Genomic DNA, 16,016 nt, shown 5'->3' on the forward strand with positions numbered 1-16,016 from the left:
TAATAGGTAAAGCAAAAGCCACGCACGCAGGCAAAGCAAAGCAAGGAATTCCTTCACTACTTCCCATGGGCAGGCAGGTGTTCAGCCATCTCCAGGAAAGCAGGGCTCCATCACGCGTAATGGTTACTTGGGAAGACAAACGCCATCACTCCAAATGTCCCCCCCTTCCTTCTTCTTCCCCAGCTTTATATACTGAGCATGATGTCATATGGTATGGAATAGCCCTTTGGTCAGTTTGGATCAACTATCTTGGCTGTGTCCCCTCCCAGCTTCTTCTGCACCTGGCAGAGCACGGGAAGCTGAAAAGTCTTTGACCAGTGCAGCAACAACTCAAACATCTCTGTATTATCAACGCTGTTTTCAGCACAAATCCAAAACATAGCCCCATACTAGCTATTATAAAGAAAATTAACTCTATCTCAGCTGAAACCAGGACACTTGTACAGTGAGGGAGCAGTGATACTTCATTTATCTTGCAGGAACAGTCTTGGTATATGATGGTGGCTTGGATAAGGGATACATGCAAAATCATACATGGGGGTTTTTTTGGTGTGTTCATAAACAGTGGGTGAATTTATGAAACAGTGCAGGGTACTGTCTTTTACTATGTTAGAACAGACTAAGACACAGGTATGTGTCACAAACACAAGCTTGTGATTTTGTGGTCACAAAATCTGATCTGTTGTACACAGTAGGTTCTTGCTGTTGAAAGAAGGTTTCAGTCTTTCTGCTCTGACTGCCCCTGCTGCTATGCGCTGGCTTCTGCAGGAAGCTGTAGGTTCAGGAGCCGTAGCCTGTGCATACTCCCTGCTGGGGCAGTGCTTGGATGGGGATCTGCCTGTGTCAGTGTGGCTGTTACCCCAGGACGGCAGTGCTCCAGAGCACTCATGTGGCACCCAGACTGGCAGCTCAGGGGCTGCCCTCTTAGGAGGGAGCCCCAGAGAGTAAGGCAATGTGATATTCTGCAGTAGGAAGCAAATCCTCCTTTTCAGGGCCTTGTTTGCAAAGACAGAATGCTTAATTGAAGCACTTGTCTCCTGCCTGGTTTTTGGTTAGGATTTCTAATTGTAACAGCCACCATCTGATATGCTTAAAATGGGTGGTCTATCTACTGGAGTTCATCTTGAAATTATAATTTTGGTCTACCCCACAAAATCCTATATCTTGGACATCAGCCAGGTTCTTGTCTTGTTCTTTGGGATTTTGGGATGTGTCTGAATTCCATCAAGGACTGTGCTATTGGACCATATCTTTATATCAGAACATCTTCTAGTTTTTCCTTGCTATAGAAGAATATTAGGCAAAGTTGCAGTAAAAGAAAAAAAAGAAAAAAACAAACCACACACACACACAAAACAACTCAGGAAAGAAATGAAATCAGGATTTTTTTTTTCATTAGAGGAACTCTGTCCTCCGATAAGTGTAACTGGTCGCTTATTAAAAGGTACGTGAGCTTTACTTAAAGATTAACTAGGAAATTCTCCTTGCTCTCTGTTGGGTGGTATGCTATCAAGTGGCTTCATTTGAGTACTAAAAAAAAATAAGCATCAGCGCGAACATTTTCTGTTATAATGTAAGCTTCAAATCAGCAACATCAGAGACAAAACTGGATTAATATAAATCCTTCAGGAGATAAAACACATTTGTAGATTAACCCTGACCTCTGCTTAAAAACTCCCAAATTCTCTTTTCTGTATTGATTTATCTAAACAGGGCTGCCTTGCTGCACACAATGAAATGCTTCCTCTGCAGGTCAATTAGCAGGCACCTGGATAGGATTCAGACTTTTGTTAGGCACAGAAAATCCCATTAGATATTACTACAGGTGGTTGCAGCATGTTTGCTAACAATATGAATATTGCATTTAGAAACTTGGAGTAGATGGTATGAAAAACCTGACAGCTATAAATCTTGTATTTGAAGTGGACAGCTTTATTGACTGCTGCTATCTTTGAGATGGAGAAAAGGGGGAATCTGTTCTAGCCTTTTGATTTAATATGAGAGAGCACTATTTAGGGATGATTGATGGTTGAAAAGTGACTTACCAAGTGCTCTGCATGATTGTATTACCCTAGATAATAGGTTAAACAGGCTTCTGAATTTAAAGGCACTAAACATAATTTTATTGCAAATGAGAAAAATCAGTGCAACTATGACATGGATGTGTTCATTTATATTCTAGACCAACTAAAAAGGCATCCTGTAAATTAATAATTTCCAGGCTAGTTTGTGCCACCTTGAACTATTTTCCAGGTCACGCTAAATTTCATGCTTTTTTCAGGTCTTGAAAAGACATATTCTGGGTCCATTCTGAAGCTGTTCCATGTCCACCCACCCCAGAAATTTAATGTTGCCAAAGAAAAAACTGAAATGGCATCAACCTGCTCACTTCCATACGTTGGGTTGCATTTGTCTTGCACCCAGTGGAATTGTAATTAGGAAGGTAATTGGATTTTTTTTAATGTCAGGAAGTTTCTTATGAATTGAGGATAAAATTCTGCCTCCATTGAGGCAAGAAGAAAAAATTCTCTTGCTTTTTGTGGAGCTAGCATTTTTCTTGAGCTTTTCCACATGTCTGTATTTAGGTTATGCTCCGAAGGACTTTGAGAACAGATGGGAAAATCATTCAACCTGCCCATATCTCAAGTTTCCGATCTATACAACTGGGTGGATAATATACACAACAGGTATATAATAAGTTAAACTCTTTGACAGCTTTGAATTGATATATAATCAATATGAAATTATTAGACATTATATTATTAATAAAGCTTTTTAAAAATACAGTGGTATTATATTATTGACCATAAATGTGTCTTTTAACTCAGAGTTTATCAAGTAAACATTGCTAAGGGATGATCCCTGGTACTCAGATAGTGAAAGATCCTGTTATTGAAATATATTGAGGATTCAGGTGACTGCAGTAGTTGACTGCAATAGCTGCAAGGCCTAGCTACTTTTTAAGTGCTTGTAGCTGAACATGAGTTAGGATTAGATGATATCCAGTATGTCATGTAGTTTGCAATAAACATTAGAATCTTTTACACTGTTTTATTACCGTTAAGCTTTCAATATCATTTATTTAGAACTTTTGAGAAGATACTATTTCTATGGTTTCTATCAAAACCACAGTATTTTTATACTTTGAACTTTGTATTGGCATTGAACAGCCAAAGTATTGTGATACTTACTATAGTCTTATCACTTTTAGGAAAAGAAAATCTGTAACACCCCCAAACATGCAGACAGTTTAAATTGCCTTAAAAAAAAATCAGTTAAAATAATAGCAGTTAAATGTAGGAAAGGCGGATTAGATGATGGCCCTGTCTTGCAAGGCATACATTCTTGAAAGAGGATAGACATTAAACTGAAGTGGCACTTGCTGTTAGCCTGTAGACAGTTTCTCTGGGAGAAACTAAAATGTTATTTGTTCTTCATGTGTTTGGGTACAGTACTAAGATAAGTCTATAAAAATAGAAGTACTTTATTGCTTTTAAAAACATTACAATTTTACAGATGTTGAAATATATGCTAGGTGTTTATATTAAAAAAGTATAATACATGTTTTACCATAAATTATATACACAACACAGAGTCATGGGGTTTTTTGTTTTCCGAGTTAGCTTTACAGTTGAGTAAGAGTAGCTTAATAAAATATATGTTGGTATAACATATTCTTGGATTGTTTAGACTAGGGCTGGGATATACTTTCTGTCTGTGGCTTGTATGGTGAAGGAGGATGTAACAGCGTATATATGGAATGTAAGTATGTACAAAATGTGGATGGAGCTTTTAAGTAGGAGAAGGAAGAATCCACTTTCTGGTAATAAGACATGTCCAACAGTGCATTTTAAAGGATTATTGGATGCCTTTGGTGTTTGCTAAGGCACAGGGCCAGCAAGGACAGTAATCCCTTCAGAACAAAGCCTGTTGTATGTTAAAAGTAGTAAGCTATTTCTATTACAGCATAGGAATTATGTCAATGTTGTTGACTTATAAAAGCCTTGGGGCTGGCCTTCACAGAGGTAGGATGAAGCGTAAGCTCACCACACCTGTCTTCCACTCTAGATCTTTATAAAAATAGTAACAGTAAAAATGTTGCTAAATAGTAAGTCACTTAGACTTACAGAGTCCTTGCTCTGTGCAGGATATTAACCTTCTGTTATGGTTTCTACATTTAAAAAATTACGAAGGATACATTTCTAATCTTGAATTGACAGAGAAAAGGCATGAGATGTCAAATAAAAGTTACAGCATGAGATAAGGTTTTTGGAAATAGGTACGAGGGTATCATGGAGGGTATCTATTTATAGACCTCGTAGAGAAAGTTTATTTTTCCTTAGATTATCAAGACTGTTCCTCTGGAAATTAGAGATAGTGGCAATTTGTCTTATCCATAAAAGACTGAACAGCATTTATATGAGAACTGTTATGAGGAAAACTTGGAAACATATGCCTCACTCTAGAATAAATTAAAACTACTAATTTTAACTAATGAATATTAAAAAAAATTATTTTGGCTGGAAGTCAGAAAAGAATTGAAGTAAAAATTCTGGAAAAAAGAAGGAGAAATCTTTGGTTTTCACTAAACCCCTCTTTTTACCGGACTTGCAGGCATCCATAACATCTTCTGAGGCAGAATACATCTGTAACTGTGTATCTTCTTGGTAAGTTAAAAAGCAATAGAACGCTAAATGGATATTGGCAAGTAAATTTTATTTCTTCTCCATTTTCATGGATTTAATGAATGCTTTATACATTTTACCACACACTAATGTATATATCAACATATAACTAGTATTCATATGTGTAGTTGCAACAGAGGATAGTAGGAAGCCATAAATAATATAATAATGACAATTTGATTTAGCTTGTGTTTTTGTTTGATTTTTTGTTTAATGCTTTCGTGGTTAACACCTCCCTCTAAAGAGCATACACTGCAACAAAGTTTATTAATTCCTAACATAAAAATGTTACTTTCACCAAAATGTTTGAAATACGCTGTGATACTGAAGTATCTGAACTATTTTGTTTCTCTATAAATAAAGTATTCCAAGTGTTGGGGTTTTTTTGTGTGAATATATTATAAGCTATGTTAATGCAAACAATTTATTAGATAAATTTCTCTAACAATTTTATAGTTTCCCTTGAAATTGTTTTCAAACACCTGTTTATATTTATATATTCACATGTCTTTATGTGCATATTCTTTCAGGATTATGAAAAATCTTCTGGTTCTAGGTACAGTGCTGCAATTGGCTTGGGGAAACCCAAGCACTTCACTATGGCATTGTTGTCCTGCCACTGTCCAGGACTTCGCTCAGGAATACTACAGTAAATTTGTTTTCCAAGGAAACAGGAAGGGTCTTCGTTTGAGTTATGCCAACATTTCAGTAAAGCTTCCTTTTTTCTTCAATTATGCAGTGATGCCAGGGTACATAACATATCATTTTAGACCTCTTTTTATTAGTTACCATGTAGCTTGAATGACGTGGCTATGAGCAGATGTTTGTCTTAGTCTTGGATATTCATGCATGGTGGTGTTGGCTGACATCCAGAAATCCTCTGTAGTCTCCAGTGTTAAATAGCTGAGATACATAGACGACACAAGATAGTCCATAAAATAAAATTCTTCTTGTGTTTGAAATGCCTGTGTTCTGCTTGCCTAACTAGGGTGATGTAAACCACCACCATGGTTGGTTGTACTGGTAGGGCTGTGTCAGTTTATACTTTTTCAGGATTCTGAGCAGAGTCTAAAAAAAAGAGAATTAAACATTCATTTAAATTTCAAAATGAGTTTTGCTGGCTGTGTTTGATGATAACAAGGTTCGTTATAGGTTTCTGTAATGAACGTTCATTACTGAATGTCAGCACTTGTATTGCTGTTGTGTTTGCTTTCTGTAAGTATTCACATGAGCTTGTGAACAAAAACTCATTTTGAGTGGATTTTAGGTTTACTGCAGATTGTGAAGTTTAAATGTGCTATCAGTAAGCAACTTTATAACAGAAATTTGAAGTTGTAAGAGTGTCATTGATTCAGTCAGGGATCAAACCTAATAACATTTGGTGCTTTAATCACAGAATAATATCAGAGCCTAGAGTTCAAATTTTAAATAGACTGCCACAGGGAAAATGAAATACGCTAAATATTTCAATGAATATTTTTGAAAAATAGGTATTTGGAGAAAATGGTGAGTGAAGACTTTCTAAGAAAGAAAAGGCAGCACTCATCAGACAAATTATGAAGTGTTATCTTATCTTAAAATATTGGTGACTTGTCACTCTGTAACAGTCAACCCAGGGAAACAACGTTTGTAGGAGCTGTCTCTATATCACAATTTTCTTGTCTTACTATTCCTCTAGTTTCTCAGCAACTGTATATTGGCTACCATTAAGGTTCTACTGCCTAGTAATTATTAGTATTAGTCTCTAAAGATATGGTACATGCAAGTGTTTAGGTGACCTCACTGTTACTCAGATTAACAATTTTTTTTTTTAACCTTGAAATCAGCGGGTAGAAGGCAATTTATGATGTGTGATTTATAAAGCAGCTAAGTGGTGCTAATTCCTGTTTTCAGCAAAAGTGAATTTTAGTAAGACCCAAAGGAACATGAATATTACATAGCATACTTTTGAAAAATAACTTTGAAAATGCAATTTAAACTCTCAAATATTTAAAGAAATATTGTAAGTTTTACTCATTGTAAGTAATTCCTCAGCTGATAAAGACAAAGAGTGTTTCTAGATGTTTAACCCCAAAGGTATTTGATTAAATTATGGTATTGAAAAATGTCATAGATGGCTGAATCTAATCAAAGGCACATTTAACGTGCTGTCCTATCTTCAACACTGACCAGCATTGGATTCTTATAAAGAGGGCAGAAGATCACACAGTGGAATATGGAGCTTAAGAGCTGGACAAGGATCAGTGGCAGATGTTTTCTGATCCAAAGGAATCTCACTCTTCATTTAATCTTTATTAAAATACATGCATAGCTACCTCTTTATTCTGGTGTACATTAATTCTTTCAAATCCACAAGTAGTTTCATCGGTGGGACAATTTTACTTCCATCAGCATGAGAAGCTTAGTAAAAGTGGCATTTATATGATTCAGAGTGCAACTGATATTAAAAAAGAAAATGACATCAAAGTAATTGTTTCATTATTGTCAAATGTCCTTCACTTAATGTGAGGGCCCAACATAATTGTGCTCCATTTGTCTCTATTTCACCTTCGTCAAACTTCGCAGTACCATGCTCAGTCATATTGCATAGCACTGACATCATCCTGCATAGCATGTTTATACACTGGTCCTCATGAGCCCGCATATATTTTCCATCTGAGGTCATGTGAGTTTGAGCTGTAAAAAAATTTCTACTGATGCTTCTCATTTGGTGGGGTTGGGGAACATTAAGACCGCTAGAAAATTGGACTGGATAGCTTATTTTAGTTTTCAGGTGGTGGGGTGTTTTTGTTTTTTTTTGATACCCCTTTTTTCTACTGGTCATTTACAATTTTTCTAACTAATAGCCATCCACTCTGTTGTTGGGTTCCAGGAGATGCTTATCTGTGATTGTATTTTTTTTCATCTGTAGTTCCTTTACAGGCTTATCTTTTCTTAATAGATAAATCAGCTGGTTGGGTTTTGATCTTTTTGCCATTGATCTTGCTGTGAAGTTGCTGTCTAAGAGGACAGCTCACTGAGTATAGTAACTAATCCATAATTTGAATGTCAAGAATTTAATCCCAAAAAGTGGAAGTAGATGCTGAAATTGGAAATGCTAAGTAGTCTGTGTCATATTTTTCCACTGACAACAGCATACCTGTAACAGCTTTTTACCAGCAAACAATGTTGATCACTGAGTGTCAATAATACAGTAGAAACTTGGAAATTTGAGTACTAAAATTTCTATATCTGAAGCTGATTTAACAAAATGGGTAACAGAAGTATTCACTTGCTGCTGGAAAAGCATCTCTTTGCACTATACACTTTTTTATTTCCAGTGGAGGTAAAAGAGTATGATTCCCCAAGATGCATACCTCTCTTTTTCCTTGGAGGCAAGTGATAGCTTTTTCCTTCTAAGTACACTTGTGCCCTTGAGCCTCTGGATACACTTTGCCTGGCTGGTGGATGGATGCTGAAAATGAATGCTGTGCCTAGAAGGATTCTTTGTAGCATACTTAATACGGAAAGACATGAGTTGGAAGAATGTGTTGGTCTGTGACATTGAGGGGGAAGCAGGCAAAGACTTGCAGTTTGCATTGCAGTTATTTTTTTCTATATATTTCCACTGAGCTCTGTTTCAGATAGAAAAAGGACCAGCTGATCCCACGACCCTTAAAGAAACGGAATTTTTATAAACTTACTTCAGGAAGCTGAATTTCATGAGAAGGTGTGCCCATCCCACTCATCCCCTCGGTCAATTTTCAGCAGTCTTTTGCTGTTAAGAGAGAAGGATCAAACTACTCCAAAGAGTAGTTTGTTCATCTTCTCTTTTCTCCTCACTTTAAATGCAAAGTCTGGGGAGTTGTGGGTGAAGCTGCTCACCCACAGGTGATATGGGCATCCTGTGGTTTTATTTAAGAGCCAGCTCTGGTGAGCAGACATCTGTTGACGATAATGCAGGGTGTTGTAGCCACCAGCTTCTGTGCAGAAATGTGTAAAAGTCAGCGTGTAGTTGTGTGACTGCACAGGCAGCAGAAATGGCCATTGGATTCCAGGAAACATGAGTGTCCCAGCTCAAGGCTCTTGTCTGCTGACCAGAAAGGAAATCTTTGTCCAAAGGCAAGTAGGAAAAGTGTATATAAATGCTGAATTAATTAGTATTAATGTACTTCCTAGAATTTTGAAAAACATATAAGGAATATAACTTTTAGGTAACAAACATATTTGCCAGTTTCAGGGAGGATCAGATGGGAGTAAAAGTGGAGGTTTAAAGAGAATGGAGCCATGTTAGTAACATTGCACAGGTGCTAAGGCTGTGTTAGTGCATTATGAGAAAAATCAAACAAGTTTTAAAGTTTGTTTTAAAAAAATCCAAATAGGTATGCAAATTATATTTCTTTCAAGTTCTCTGGAAGAAATGATTCTGTTGTGTCCGATAAAGAAACAAACTTTAAATGTGGGAATTGAATTACAGTAGTTAGCAATACCTGGAAGCTGTCTGCCCCACCCTCATGCCTCCCTGCAGTGTCACTGAGAAATATATTTATATTGAACTTAAATTATGTGCTAGGCTGGCTTTAGAGCAGCCTAAATAACTTCATTTACTTTCGGATACTTGAAAAATCTTTCATCTTTCCCTAAAATGAATTTTTACAAAGCTGGTTGAGGTCACAAAATATACTTGGATAATTCCCCAACCAAGGGTACAACTCATTCTCTTGGACAGCAGGTATGTTGCTGAAACAACCTTTGATTTAGCTACCAATTATGTTTCTTACTGTCGTACCCTGAAGCATCATCTCTGGAAGATGGTGCTCTTGGGTATTGCAGTCAGCATTCGGAAAGCTGATTTACCGATACTCTCATGTCTCTTATTGTCAGGAGTCTATGCCCCAGAATATACCACCACAGTACTTACGCTAAGGAAATCACGTTTATCACATGACTACCAGACTTGATAGAGATCCATAGGTATACTTTGTTACTTACCTGGGTCCCAGGAGAGAAACTATGGTGTAACTCTCTGACTTTCTAAATCTGTCTGCTGTTAACATGGTATAACCCCAGAAGTTTGTCAGTATATTTTTCTTGCTGGTGCTTTCTAGATCAGTAATGCTTTTTAAAAAGAGAAGTACAAAATATTTTGCCCAATATATATTTAATATACAAAACTAAAATAAATATGAATATTTTACTGATACCTGTATTTTCTTTAGATTGCCCTTGAGACTTCTTTTGTGTGTGTGTTTGTGTGTGTGTGTAAGGTAAACAGCTGAAAACTGGGAGGGTGGGCAAATGGACCATGAGCAACCAATAGCCTTTTATAGAAATTGCTTTAATGAAATTGACCTCTAATGAACTACATATTTTTGATAGCCAGGGGTTGAGTATTCAGCAAGTGTAAACCAGCACGGCTCACATTTGACTCATATCAGCAGCAATACTCAGGCCTTTAAATCTGCATTTTAAAATGAAAATGGAGCCTATTATTTATACAGCATAGGAGATGCCAAAATTCAGACCCCACAAATCCTTTAATCATTGCTTTTCAGCTAGTGGAATACAAGAGAAAAGGGCAATGTAACTGAACTATCACTATGCCTTTGAATTGAAGGATTTTTATTGTATCACATGGTGGGGGGACACCCTCTTCCCCAAAGAATAATGAATCTTTTAGGCCCATTATGCCCTTCCCTTTCAATGGCATTTTCTTTAATTTAATGCCTATTACCATTTAACTGCTTTTAAAGTTGCCAACCAAATTAACACACTGTCCTGAACTGCTGCCTTGGAATTTATGTTGGTTAAATCCCTCAAATGTCATGCAATTTTTGTTTTTTGTTCAAACACAGGTTTTACAAAACCTTTGGAGTACAACTTGTCTCATCTGCCTTGTACTCTTGTGGTTTTATTTTGCTGAGACAGAAAGGCATTAACTGAGAGTTTTGCTGTAAATGTGTGCGGAATGTGCAGTGTGTGAGGAAGCAAGGGAACTATGAAGCAAACACTTGCTCTAGCTGCTGGGAAAGAGTACAGCAATTATGGGTTTCATGTTTTTGTTTTGTTCATATAATTTAGGCAACAATTATAATTTTATTCATGAGTAAGAACTTTTGTCATAAACTCAATTGACTTAGGTGATGAACTCCTGACCTGTTTTTTCTTAGATAATTATTGAATTGAGAGTAATTGCAGGAGAGGCAAGGAAGAGACGCATGTTTTAGAATGCTCTTCTGACCCTGCTCTCACCTTTTCTGTCATATAAAACAGAAATTGGAAAAATCCTGTGTGTCAAGCTTTCTGGAAGTGCTCTGAAAACTTGGGATCTTAAAATAGTTTTGTGTCGAAATGTCTTAGACTTGTTCAAACCCTCCATGGGAATATGTTCTTAGACTTACTTTGAGCTGAACCTTTATATTATTTTTTCTTCTAACTACTACATAATATTAAAAGTAACTTGTGGCAAATTTACAGCTGGGTAGTTTGAATTAACTTAAAGGGTTGATGACTGAAAATTATGGGAGCCATCAAACACTGTAAAATGCAACTCTGCCAGGTCTCATAACTCAGCTGGAAGACATGTGATATTTGTCCTTAAAATGCATGACATGATAATTTTATGTCTCCACATTTCAGACTGGAATAGTGCCACCATGAGCTACCCACTGCTAATTTGGTTATCAGCTGCAGAGGCAACAGCAACAAAAAGTTCAGAAATGGTAGCCTAGGCACTTTGCTATAGGCTTAATGGTGATGGCCAAAACAGATGTAAAGTGAATTAAGTTTTCACAGCCATCCTCAAGCAAAGGAAGACCCAAGGAAGTTGACCAACACTTGGTTTAGGAAACTTGGACCATTTCAGAGCCTTGGGAGCTCTGCTTCTAGCACAAAGTAAATGTTAATTGTCCATTCTGTTTCATATTAGTAATTTCTGTTATTTGTTCTTGGAATTGCAGTTATATAAATCTTAAAGCTATCACCTTAGAGCTATCATCATATTCTTTTCAATATTTTTTTAAACAAAAAGATTAAAAACTAGCAAAAATCAAGCAAAACTGAAGAATGTCCCCTCCATCAACCTTTTAACATCATCTTATATTCAGTATTTAAAATTTCCAGACCCAGATGGTCTTTCATGGTAGCTGTATGTGTCTGCAGTCACCATGGTTTCTAGAAATAAGTGTAAGTATAGAGTTAGTTGATAGGATTGTAAAGATATTGTGTGTTTTAATCAAAGGCTGGTGAAACAACAGTGTGGAATAAGATATTTACATGATCCCATTCTGGCTGAGATGGGCTTAGTGCAGGCTGCAAAGACAGAGATGAAAATAGATTCAACGTGCTTGGTGTGGTTCTGCCTCTTGGAGATGCTGCAGCACCATTAGAAAACTGAAGAAATTACTTCTTCTATGCCCTGTGTTGTGTCCTGGTGACATGGAGAAGATACAGCAGAGCTTTTAAGGTAATTTTCCCACACCAGGAAAAGCCTTTCTGGAGGACCTTTCCAGAGCAATATAGAGATGGTCAAACTTACATTTTGGATTTTCTTCCCAAACCTCTTTGTCTGAGGAAGGACTAAGCTCTGTGCAGTGATGACTCTCTGCAACAGAGGAGGTTTGTTTGAAGTTCTGTCTTTAATGAGTCAGTGCCTTTGATCTGAGATGTGTTGTGAAAGTTGACAACTAAGTGGTTTATACAATATTCCCAATGGCCTGGAACACAAACTCTGGCCAGGCATGATTTTTTTTGGTGTGCTACTGTAGATGCATTGTCAATAAAATGCTGAGATAGCCTTTTTTTTTTTTTTCCCCAAAATAATTTTGTAAGAAAATGCAGATGGGATTCAAATAAAGGCTTACACATTCCTTAGACATTTTGTGCTCTCTGTTCAAAAATATGTCTGCCCTTTTTGGATTTCACTTTGACATTTTAGTGGGTTCAACTCAGCTTACTTCAAAAGAAAAAAGGATTAGTGTGAAGCTTAGTGCAGGGACTTTCAGATGAGACCTTTAAAAAGGTTCATCATTGCTCTGCCAGCCAACTGAAGTTCTCGTCACACTCTGTAATGGCGATGTGTTCATGGCCCTAGCAAAGTATACAGACTCTGGAATGCAAAAATTAGTCATGTCAGGGTCCCCCTCTGCAAGGTATTGGCTGTTCTATACTATATGTATATGCTAATCTTTAAGCTGAGTGACATGTCATCTACACTGGAGTCAGAATGACATGTACGTGGTTGAGGGGAAAAACACAGTTTTCTGCTTTAATAAAGGTATGAGTCATATACTTTTCTGCAGTATAAATTTCAGGATGCATGTTCTTGCATGAAGTGTTGCCTACATGCCACAGATAATTGCAAAAAAACCAAAACCGAAACTGAAAAACAATCTCCTATGACTCTCTTTTCCCTTGGTATCTTGTCAGGTGTGATATACTATTTTAATATAGAAAGGGTTATGGTGTGTTGCTTCTGGACACTTCAGCAATTTCCTTCAGGGCTATTGCCAAGCTTTTATCTCCTTTTATTTATACCTTGTATTTTTGTTAATGTGTACTTAAACAAATGTTGATGTCGATACTTCTGCTCCATTTATTTCATATCATTGGATAAACACACAGGTTTCTGTGAGTATTAATTTTATAAAGTTTCCTCACTTGCTTTGTGCACCCTGTAGTGACTTTATGGTTGGGTATTTTTTCTGTCGTGGAGGAAACTGTTCCTACTGCTTAAATTTTGAAAATAAACATTGAATGCTGTTTCTGCAGCCTTTTTATGAACATTTTGAAAAACTGGTATTTTGGAAATCAGAGATGTGATGGCTGGGGAGAACTGGTATTTCTAAGATGGGTCAGTCTTGATGCAAATCTCACGTTGACCCCAGAGGAATTGCTAAGGGCTGGTGAGGACTGCAGGATTATTCTCAATGTGCTTTCTCTCCTCCGCGTTGTTTGCCTGGCCGTACAGCAGTCATGCAATAGATTAAGATGGGATGTTTGCCCTATCAGTATGAAGTATTGTGACAAATGGAGAACCCCTGTAAATTTATAATCTTAATTATGATCCACAAACTATTCAATACTGGGAAGGAAAATTACTGTGAGTGATAGTGATTAAAGATGGTATCACTCCACCTTACTCTGTAAGCCTTTCTAATGCTTCAGCTTCCAACTTCCTTTGAGCTACACAGAGAAAACACATGGGCAGATATCTTGATATTTAGCAAAATGCATGCTTGGGATTAACTGACCTTTCCTATAAATCAGAAGCAAAGTTGCCAGCTGGGCACTTTCTCATATGCAGGCAGCAAGAAAATGAGTTGAAGAGCTCTCTGAAGCAAAACATTACACATACATTTTTCCCACCCTACTATTCTACCTCTTATACTACAATAATGCAAGAGCTATTACTGAGGGTAAACCAGAAAAGGTGTTTCAGCTCCAGTGTCTCTTCAGCCTTTCCCAGCAAGCATGACAGTTATGCACGACTTCATATTAATGCCTATTTATTTTCAAAGGAAGCTGCTCCTTGGCTGGCATGAAGGGGAAAGCATGAACTGACACAGCATACTAAATAGTGTTATTTAATGTTTTTACCTACGTTGCTAGCTCAGCAAAAATGCATTAAAATTATTTTAACAGTTTATATCAATAAGATACATGCAGGTAAATCTGTCTGATTCAAAACATGTCTCATGCAAGTTAATCCAACTTAGGACTGTTTAACAGCTGACCGGTTCAGCTGCTGTATATAATAATGATTCTTCTTTCATGCGTCAGAACAAACCCACTATCTTTACTAGGATTGTTCCTGTGCAAAACAGAGATAAGTGACAACACAGTCAGTTCCAAATTACTGGAATAGTGCTTTTTGTATGAGACTAACCGCATCCAGGCTCAAGGCAAGGAAGTACCAATAAGGGCTATCATACTGCCATATGTGAAGACTCCACATTTAACTGAGGGAGGAACTTAATCTTTTTGCTGCACAACATTACATTTCTCTGGAACTGCACCTATGAGGAGCTCTGCATGATCCAATTTTAATGAATGTCTTCACAAACAGTGCCCATATGCAGAAGAGATTTATTTTTTTCTGCAGGCTCAGCAAAGTCTGAGTGGTTAGATCTATGCAAAACACAAAATAAAATTTAACATTCAGAAAATGTGCTATATTTTCCACTAACTACACTCGTTTAGGAAACAGCATCTCTCATTCTAATCGCAATGGGGTTACTCATGTTCTGCACAGTGTATATTCAGGCTCAGGCAACTGTTTCATTCTGGGCTGCACTTCAAAGAAATTATAAAATATGCATTCTCCTCCTCTCTCTGTTTTGCCACAGATAATGAGTGCAGGAAAGGCTCCTTCTTGAGCTTTGTGAGGGAAAATATAGTGTTGTTCAATAAGCTGGTGACTGAGAGACAGCATGATGCAGTTTTATCTTGATACCATTCAACCTTTATTTGTATCTGCCTGTAGCAGTTACATGCTATCATCATCTCTGCCTTTCTTCTAGGAAGATTTTAAGTATCCATGAACAAATGGCCACCCCAGACTCCCTCCCACAGTGTCCCTGCTGTATTTTGCTGTGCTTTATGCACGGAGGCAGGTTCCAGCCCTGGTTCTCCTGGAGACAGGCCATTTCTTGCTGCCAGTACGTCTGTTGTTTTCCTTCAGCTTCCAGTGGCACTGTCTCAGGAGAGTCACACTTCCCCAGGTCCTCAGTATATCTGTGGTATGTAATCTGGGTGGGTACGACATCATGGACAGCAGGATGCCACCTGGTCCCCCAGAATCTGAGTGCTTTCCTGTGGCTGGCTGGGAACATGGAGCACTTGGTTGTTGGCTGAATTGCTTGAACTGGGTTATTTGATGTAAAGGTTACCATACATTTTGCAAACATATGACCAAGTATAATATATATGTGTTGGGTTAAAAATCTATCTCGTGACTTCAGCTTTTCTGGTTTGCTTCTAAGGGCTGGCTTCATCCTCACCTCTAACAGTAGACATTAATGAATTTACCTGAGCTATTCGACCTTTCTCTGGACTTTGGCATACTCCCCTGTGATAGGAGAGGGTGCTGAAGTAGGTAGACGGTAGAGGTGGGCCAGGCTTTAAGCATCTTTTAGCCCACTAAAAGTCTTTCTACAACAGGGAACTTCTCTGCTAGACCTTGTGCCTTGCTATGTGCATGTATTGCAAGATCAGCAATACAAGTCTCTAATAGGCTTTTTCTGATCAGCTTTGCCATGAAGTATGACTCACTGGTGTTTGTCATCGTTGGCTGGGGCAATGGACTAGTATGCATATTTACTCATCAAGGAAATACAGTTAGAATACCATAGT

This window comes from Ciconia boyciana, chromosome 4 (genome assembly GCF_034638445.1).
Source record: "Ciconia boyciana chromosome 4, ASM3463844v1, whole genome shotgun sequence".
Classification (NCBI taxonomy): Eukaryota; Metazoa; Chordata; class Aves; order Ciconiiformes; family Ciconiidae; genus Ciconia; species Ciconia boyciana.